General features: G+C 46.5%; 1 protein-coding gene across 1 annotated transcript in view; it reads left to right on the top strand.

Annotated features, from left to right (window-relative positions):
* The window catches only part of LOC139228979 (solute carrier family 35 member E2A-like), a 37,219-nt gene that overhangs the window by 2,655 nt on the left and 26,287 nt on the right, over positions 1-8,277 (top strand). The gene's annotated exons all lie outside the window — the stretch shown is intronic.

Genomic DNA, 8,277 nt, shown 5'->3' with positions numbered 1-8,277 from the left:
CCTCCATCCCCTCTCTTCTACCCCCTCCCCCCTCCACCCTCTCTTCTCACTCTCTTCTCTCTCTCTCTTGCCCCAGTCCCTCTCCCACCTCCGACTTTCTCTCAGAAGGCCGTGAAAATGTTCGAATAGATAAGTAGCGATATTCTAGGCAAAAGTCCTGGAGGTTCCTTTTAGTATATTCTTTGATTTGTGAAAGATAACCCAAAGGCACCAGGAGCAGGCTCAGGTTTGAGCGGCAACTGCAGGCTGAGCAACGTGGTTCGAAACCCCTTCGGGCTCCCACATCTATCGCACTGGATCGCGTGCGCCTGCGTAGAAAGGGGCTGAGTACACACACATGTTCGTGCACATAATCACGCCGTTAAACCAAGACCTTTACGCGCTCAGGTGGACGTAAAAGATAACACGGCTCTATTTCATCAGTGTCCTTTAGGGAAGGAAATCTGCCGCCCATACCCGGTCTGGGCCTACATGTGACTCCAGACACACAGCAATGTGGTTGACTCTTAACTGCCCTCCGAGCTATCCTAGCAAGCCACTCAGTTGTAACAAAACCACTACGAGAATCAATAGGAAGAATAAAACCGGATGACCCGGCAAAGTCCTCCTCACCAACATCTGGCGACTTGTGCCACAATTGGGAGAGCTGTCCCACAGACTGGTCAAGCAACAATAGTCATACTCACAGAATCATTCAGCCAATGTCCCAAACTCCTCCATCACCATCCCTGGGTATGTCCTGTCCCACCGGCAGGACAGGCCCACCAGGGGCGGTGTACAGTCGGGAGGGAGTGGCCCTGGGAGTCCTCAACATTGACTCTGGACCCCATGAAGTCTCATGGCTTCAGGTCGAGCATAAGCAAGGAAACCTCCTGCTGATTACCACCTACCGCCCTCCCTCAGCTGATGAATGCATGTTGAACACCACTTGGAAGAAGCACTGAGGGTAGCAAGGGCCCAGAATGTACTCTGGGTGGGGGACTTCAATGTTCATCACCCAAGAGTGGCTCGGTAGCACCACTACTGACCGAGCTGGCCGAGACCTGAAGGACGTATCTGCCAGACAGGGCCTCCAGCAGGTGGTGAGAGAACCAACACGAGGGAAACACCTACTTGACCTTGTCCTCGCCAATCTACCTGTCGCAGATGCATCTGTCCATGACAGCATTGGTAGCAGTGATCACCACACAGTCATTGTGAAGACGAAGCCCCATCTACACACTGAGGATACCCTCCATCGTGTTGTGTGGCACTACCACCGTGCTCAATGGGATAGATTCAGAACAGGTATAGCCACTCAAAACTTGCATCCATGAGGTGCTGTGGGCCATTGGCAGCAGAGTTGTATTCCATCACAATCTGTAACTTCATGGCCCAGCATATCCCTCACCCTACCACTAGCAAGCTAGGGGGATTGTCCCTGGTATTCCTTATCTGCTCATGATCACATTGCTGTTTGTGGGAGCTTGCTCTACGCAAATTGGCTGCCGCGTTTCCTGCATTACAACAGTGCCCACACTTCATTGGCTGTAAAGCGCCTTGGGACATCCTGAGGTCATGGCAGCCAATTTGCGCACAGCAAGCTCCCACAAATAGCAATTAATTAAATAAATTACATGATCTGTTCTTAGATGGTGGTTGAGGGATAAATAATTTCCATAATGTCTGGAGAACTCCCCTGCTCTTCGAATAGTGCCATGGGATCTTTAATGTTCACCTGACAGGGCAGACAGCCTTGGTTTAGTGTCTTATCTGAAAGATGGCACCTCTGACAGTGCAGCACTCCCTCAGTACTGCACTGGAGTGTTGGCCTAGATTATGTGTTTAATTGTCTCGAGTGGGACTTTAACCCATGATCTTCTGATTCAGAGACAAGAGTAACACCTTTAAGACTACAAACATGCCATGCTTGAACCATCTGGAAAGCATGTTCTCCCCCTTGTCAACAGTGGGGTATTTATTGCCAATCAAAACATCTTGCCAATCTTAACTCAAATAATTTCTTTTGGTGCTGAGGAACAATCTTACTTGATTGTCGAAAGATTGCCAAAAGAACCTGGTTTCTTGTCCTTTGTTGCACAATACCATCAAAATATGTGCTATTTTAGCTAATCTGGTGTATGTTATTTGAAGCTGTATCCATGAACAGAATGGCTTCATCAAATCAATAAAATAGCAAATTGTAGTGTTCAATAGTTTTTAAAGTAACTCGTACACAGCTTTATCTGGTAGTTGTGGCACCCCTCCAAGGCTTTGCCAATACAGATACATTCACTGCAGGTACCTGCTTCCCTTGCCCAAGTTATTTTCGCTCCTGTTTTTAGCGGTCACTTGGCCGTGAGCCTGGATTGGCTTTGTACCAGATCTCCACTGTTCTGCTTTTCAGCTCGAGAGCAGGCCTCTCCCCTGCCCAGCCCGTGGGATGAGCCCTGGTCTCAGAAATAGCACTCAGCATCTCTACAAGGTGGGCCCCTGGAGGGTTCACTTCATGAGGCTGTGAGTTGGAGTTCCATGTGGCACTAAATGCCTTGTGTGAAGGTTGTGAGTTCAAACCTCATTCCGAGGCTTGGCAAGTTAACCTAGCTACTTGCATAAGTGCGTGAGGGAGCGCTGCATTGTCTGAAGTGCAGTCCTTCAGTTGAGATGTTAAAACTGTCTCTGTCTTGATGGTTCAGGTGCACAATAAGGATTCCATGGGACGGGGGTATTCTCCTGCTATCTGGACCTCAACCAACACCATCTAAAATGGATTAACTGGTCATTAATATTACTGTTTGGGGATCTTGCTGTGTGCAAAATGGCACATTCGCCAACATAACAGAGATTTCATTTCGAAGAATAGTTCATTGTATGCAAAGTGCTTTGAAAGAAAAGAAACACTTGCATTTATATAGCGCCTTTCATGACTACCGAATGTCCCAAAGCACTTTACAGCCAATTAAATACTTTTTGGAGTGTCTTCATCATCATCAGGCAGTCCCTCAGAATCGAGGAAGACTTGCTTCCACTCTTAACATGAATCCTTTGGTGGCTGAACAGTCCAATACGAGAGCCACAGGTGGGACAGACAGTGGTTGAGGGAAAGGGTGGGTGGGACTGGTTTGCCGCACGCTCCTTCCGCTGCCTGCGCTTGGTTTCTGCATGCTCTCGGCCACGAGACTCGAGGTGCTCAGCGCCCTCCTGGATGCACTTCCTCCACTTAGGGCGGTCTTTGGTCAGGGACTCCCAGGTGTCGGTGGGGATATTGCATTTTATCAGGGAGGCTTTGAGGGTGTCCCTGTAATGTTTCCTCTGCCCACCTTTGGCTCATTTGCTGTGAAGGAGCTCCGAGTAGAGCCCTTTCTTTGGGAGTCTTGTGTCAGGCATGCAGACAATGTGGCCCAACTAATGGGGCTGGTCGAGTGTGGTCAACGCTTCGATGCTGTGGATGTCGGCCAGGCCGAGGACACTGATGTTGGTGCGCCTGTCCTCCCAGGGGATTTGTAGGATCTTGCGGGGGCATCGTTGGTTTCCAGCGACTTGAGGTGTCTACTGTACATGGTCAATGTCTCTGAGCCATACAGGAGGGCGGGTATTACTACAGCCCTGTAGACCATGAGCTTGGTGGCAGTTTTGAGGGCCTGGTCTTCGAACACTCTTTTCCTCAGGTGCCGAAGGCTGCACTGGCGCACTGGAGGCGGTGTTGAATCTCGTCGTCAATGTCTGCTCTTGTTGATAAGAGGCTCCCGAGGTATGGGAAATGGTCCATGTTGTCCAGGGCCGCGCCGTGGATCTTGATGACTGGGGAGCCGTGCTGTGTGGCGAACCTTTGACCTTTGGAGTGTAGTCACTGTTGTAATGTGGGAAATGCAGCAGTCAATTTGCGCACAGCAAGCTCCCACAAACAGCAATGTGATAATGACCAGATCATCTGTTTTTATTGATGTTGGTTGAGGGATAAATATTGGCCAGAATGTCTGGAGAACTCCCCTGCTCTTCAAATAGTGCAGTGGGATCTTTAATGTTTGCCTGAGAGTTTAGAGTCTCATCTGAAAGACAGCACCCTCCGACAGTGCGGCACTCCCTCAGTACTGCACTGGGAGTGTCAGCCTAGATTTTTGTGCTCAAGTCCCTGGAGTGGGACTTTGAACCCACAACCTCCTGACTCAGAGGCGAGAGTGCTGCCCACTAAGCCATGGGACACAACAGATGTGTTAAGGGGCTATATAAACGCTTTCCTAACAAACCATAGCAAATTACACCGGATTCTAGTGAGAAATACTTTGAACATAAATGACTTTGGTCCTATTTCAAGTGACGGCTATGTTTTTCAGGTGTTTGAGAAATGAGTTCGTAATGTGTAATAATATTTACAACCGTTTTTGAAGCTTGGGTGTTGCCTTTTTCAAAATATTCTGAAATGGAACTTTGTGGGTTAAAGTCCCACTCCAGAATCTTCAGTACAAAGTGCAGGTTGCCACGAGTCTGTAGGGAGAGTGCTATGCTCTCGGAGGTGCCATCTTTCGGATGAATCGTTAAACGCTGTCTGCCCCCTCAGCTGGGCATCAAAGAACGGGAGTTCTCCCCGGTGTTCTGGGGCCAATATTGATCCCTCAAGCAACATCACTAAAACAGATTACCTGGTCATTATCACATTGTGCTTTCGGATGACCTGAGGTTGTGTAAAATGTTATATAAATGCAAGTCTTTTCTTCCAGATTTTATTGGCCCATCAGAAAAATGGCTCCATGCCCAATTTAATCCTTGTAGCTAACTTATCAGTGCTGAATAAAAGGTTGGGACGGAATGTTTGCACTTCAATTTAGTTACTCAAGTGATTACATTTGATTTGAAAGCAGTGTTCTCCATTGTCAGCCTGCTCGGGAAAATTGCTTTTTGTATACAGAATGCAGAGAGCATAATCCCGATTTAGTATTTCAACCCTGATGTCGTTTTCAAACATCCTGGTGTGCTAAAGGCTGTTGCCTCAGCATGTCCACCATTGTGTCTTGTTCTGTTCATGCATGACGAGACATGTTTGGGCATCTGTCATGGCACTGTGACACTTGCTGCTTCTGCCATGCTTTCAGACTTTTGTGGTATTTCCAAATAACCAGGCTTTTTTAACATAATCTTGTACAATAGATTGCGGCTCCCTTGCAATGAGAAACAAATTAAACTTCAGTCAGTGCTGGAGAACTATGCATAAATTCCAGCAATTGACTTAATAATTTGTTGGTTTTAAGTATTGCATCGAATTCACTAAATGTGCACCTGCTTTAATTTTTATTTATGAAAGAAGCAGAATAATTATGGATCATTAGAACATGCTAAACCGACTTTCCAGAATTATAATAGTGAGAATCCTGTGCAACATGGTGGAGACAGCTATCAATACATGTTGAATCTCATCCAGAATCTCAGGATTGCTCTCGAGACAGACACTGTCTTAAATTTCTGGTAGCGGGTTCTCCGTAGCTCTAGTTGGAATAATTAAAATACTACCTAATGGGATTAAACGCAGATGTGTTTTACAAAGACACATTTATGATCTCTTCATATTAAAACCAGAACTGGTACCACAGCTTACTGGAGCTGTGAAATCCACTCTCATTCATGCTGCAAGAAGGATTAAGAACATAAGAATTAGGAACAGGAGTCGGTCATTGGGCCCCTCGAACCTGCTCCGCCATTAAATAAGATCATGGCTGATCTGATCTTGGCCTCAACTCCACTTCCCCGCCCGCTCTCCATAACCCTTTACTCCCTTATCGCTCAAAAATCTGTCTACCTCCACCTTAAATATATTCAATGACTCAGCCTCCACGGCTCTCTGGGGCAGCGAATTCCAAAGATTCACGACTCTCTGAGAGAAGAAATTCCTCCTCATTTCCGTTTTAAATGGGCGACCCCTTATTCTGAAACTGTGCCCCCTAGTTCTAGATTCCCCCACGAAGGGGAAACATCCTCTCTGCATCTACCCTGTCGAGCCCCCTCAGAATCTTATACGTTTCAATAAGATCACCTCTCATTGTCTATGTTCAGTTCGTTAGTAATTTCATTCTCTGGTGCAGTTTCTGCGCTGATGGAGAAATTGTACGTGAGCTGGCGATGTGAACTGCAGGGATGATCTGCATGGTGCTGATACTGAACTGGCCCATGTTCACGGTTACAACTGTTTATTTGTGTTGCTGCCTTTGAAGGAGCAGCTGAGTACTGCCTCTTGCAGAGTTCCTTGGCCCCTCTAGATGCAGCAATCAATTGGAGATCCTCAGTGTATTCACTCCTTGATAGCCCCTCCCTTCCTATGGGGCTCTGCCTGACCTCTGACCTGTTCCTCCCACTATCATCTGGCATGATCAGCATCCTGAATTTTAAACTGTGGCTTGCAATATGAAGTTTACCTCCACGTTACTCGCAGCCTAGTCTATTGCAGGATCTTCTTTACTTGAAGTGGTTCTCTTATCCCCTTTTATATAAGTTTGCCCTTTCAAAACATATTTTGCATTTAATTCCGTTAGACGGTTGTTTAATAATTCAAACATAAACTCTCGCGGTGGCTCAGGACACTGGTACAGCTATCTTATTATTTAAATTCTGTTTATGGCTACTTGTAAAAGTTGTGACATTTTGGAATAAATTATAATTATCAGTATATTTACCCACTGTGTTAGCTAATGTGCCAATATGCTAACTGTAGTGTATGTAGATATGACTCCACGAGGCAGGGTATGATACTGAAACTGTGTAGACCTGTAGCCCTTTATTTGCAGCTCCTTGAGTGAGGACACCAAGCTGTGAGCTCCTTTTATATACTGGGTTACTGCAGTGTGCAGGTAACCCTTAGGTCTCCAGCAGCAGCACCCTCTGGTGTGCAGGTAAGGTGTGTACAGTATAAGGGTACACTCAATGTTGCATAACAGTGTTACAGACATCACACAGTGAACAGTCATGCATATACAACACTAACCACTGTAAATAGAGAAATAATAAACCAATTGAAGCTCGACCCTCCAGCTTTCCAATTTCTGCATCCAACATTTTGAACCACGCTGGTTATATTGACTTATTTTAATCATTGTGCAACACTTTGCAGCTTTTCTTTTTAAATAAAATACTTTTTTCCAATTTTCTGCTCTTATTGTTCTTTCCTCTTCAATTTTCTCTTCCCTCCATTCTTGATGGAGAGTAACATTTGCTGCTGGTGTTCTGTTCTCCGCTCTGCCCCCCTCTCTGCACAGCCCGTCCTTAAAATGGCAAGACGTGTGCTGAGGCCTTTGACACAACACTGTAACTTGGAAGCAGCGGCTATCGCTGACTGGACTGAACAAATGTAAATGTTGCCACGTGCGTGCAGTGCTAAGTGGATTGAACTTCTATTGTGCAGCTTCCAGTGCTCACAGTTATACAGGGTATTGGTGAGGCCACACCTGGAACACTGCGTGCAGTTTTGGTTTCCATATTTACGAAAGGATATACTTGCTTTGGAGGCAGTTCAGAGAAGGTTCACTAGGAGATGTGGGGGTTGACTTATGAGGAAAGGTTGAGGAGGTTGGGCCTCTACTCATTGGAATTCAGAAGAATAAGAGGTGATCTTATCGAAGATTATGAGGGGGCTTGACAAGGTGGATGCAGAGAGGATGTTTTCACTGATGGGGGAGACTAGAACTAGGGGGCATGATCTTAGAATAAGGGGCCACCCATTTAAAACTGAGATGAGGAGAAATTTCTTCTCTGAGGGTTGTAAATCTGTGGAATTCGCTGCCTCAGAGAGCTGTGGAAGCTGGGACATTGAATAAATTTAAGACAGAAATAGACTGATAAAGGGTTATGGGGAGCAGGCGGGGAAGTGGAGCCGAGTCCATGATCAGATCAGCCATGATCTTATTGAATGGCGGAGCAGGCCCGAGGGACCGTATGGCCGACTCCTGCTCCTATTTCTTATGTTCAATAATCAGATTGGGAGCCTTTAAACCAGTCTACCCAATTTGACAACTTGCTGAGCAACATAGGTGAGGGGGTGGGGGTGGGATACACATCGCGGTAGGGAGGGGTGGGGGGTGTGTCTGAGGCACATCGAGGGAGGGAGGGTGTGTGTCCGAGGCACATCGAGGGAGGGAGGGGGTGTGTCAGACACATCCAGTTGGTGCATACGGCATTATTGTAACTGGCATCTCATTATCAAATTGTAAAACCTGATTTGCAAGTATTGTACAACAGCAGCTATTGGGGTCATGGTATGTGGCCAGTTTGTTGCACTGAGAGAACGAGCTGCTTCCCGAACTGGTGTTAAAGATT

This window comes from Pristiophorus japonicus, chromosome 18 (assembly GCF_044704955.1).
Source record: "Pristiophorus japonicus isolate sPriJap1 chromosome 18, sPriJap1.hap1, whole genome shotgun sequence".
NCBI classification, from domain to species: Eukaryota; Metazoa; Chordata; class Chondrichthyes; family Pristiophoridae; genus Pristiophorus; species Pristiophorus japonicus.
This window is presented reverse-complemented; position numbering and strand designations above follow the sequence as displayed.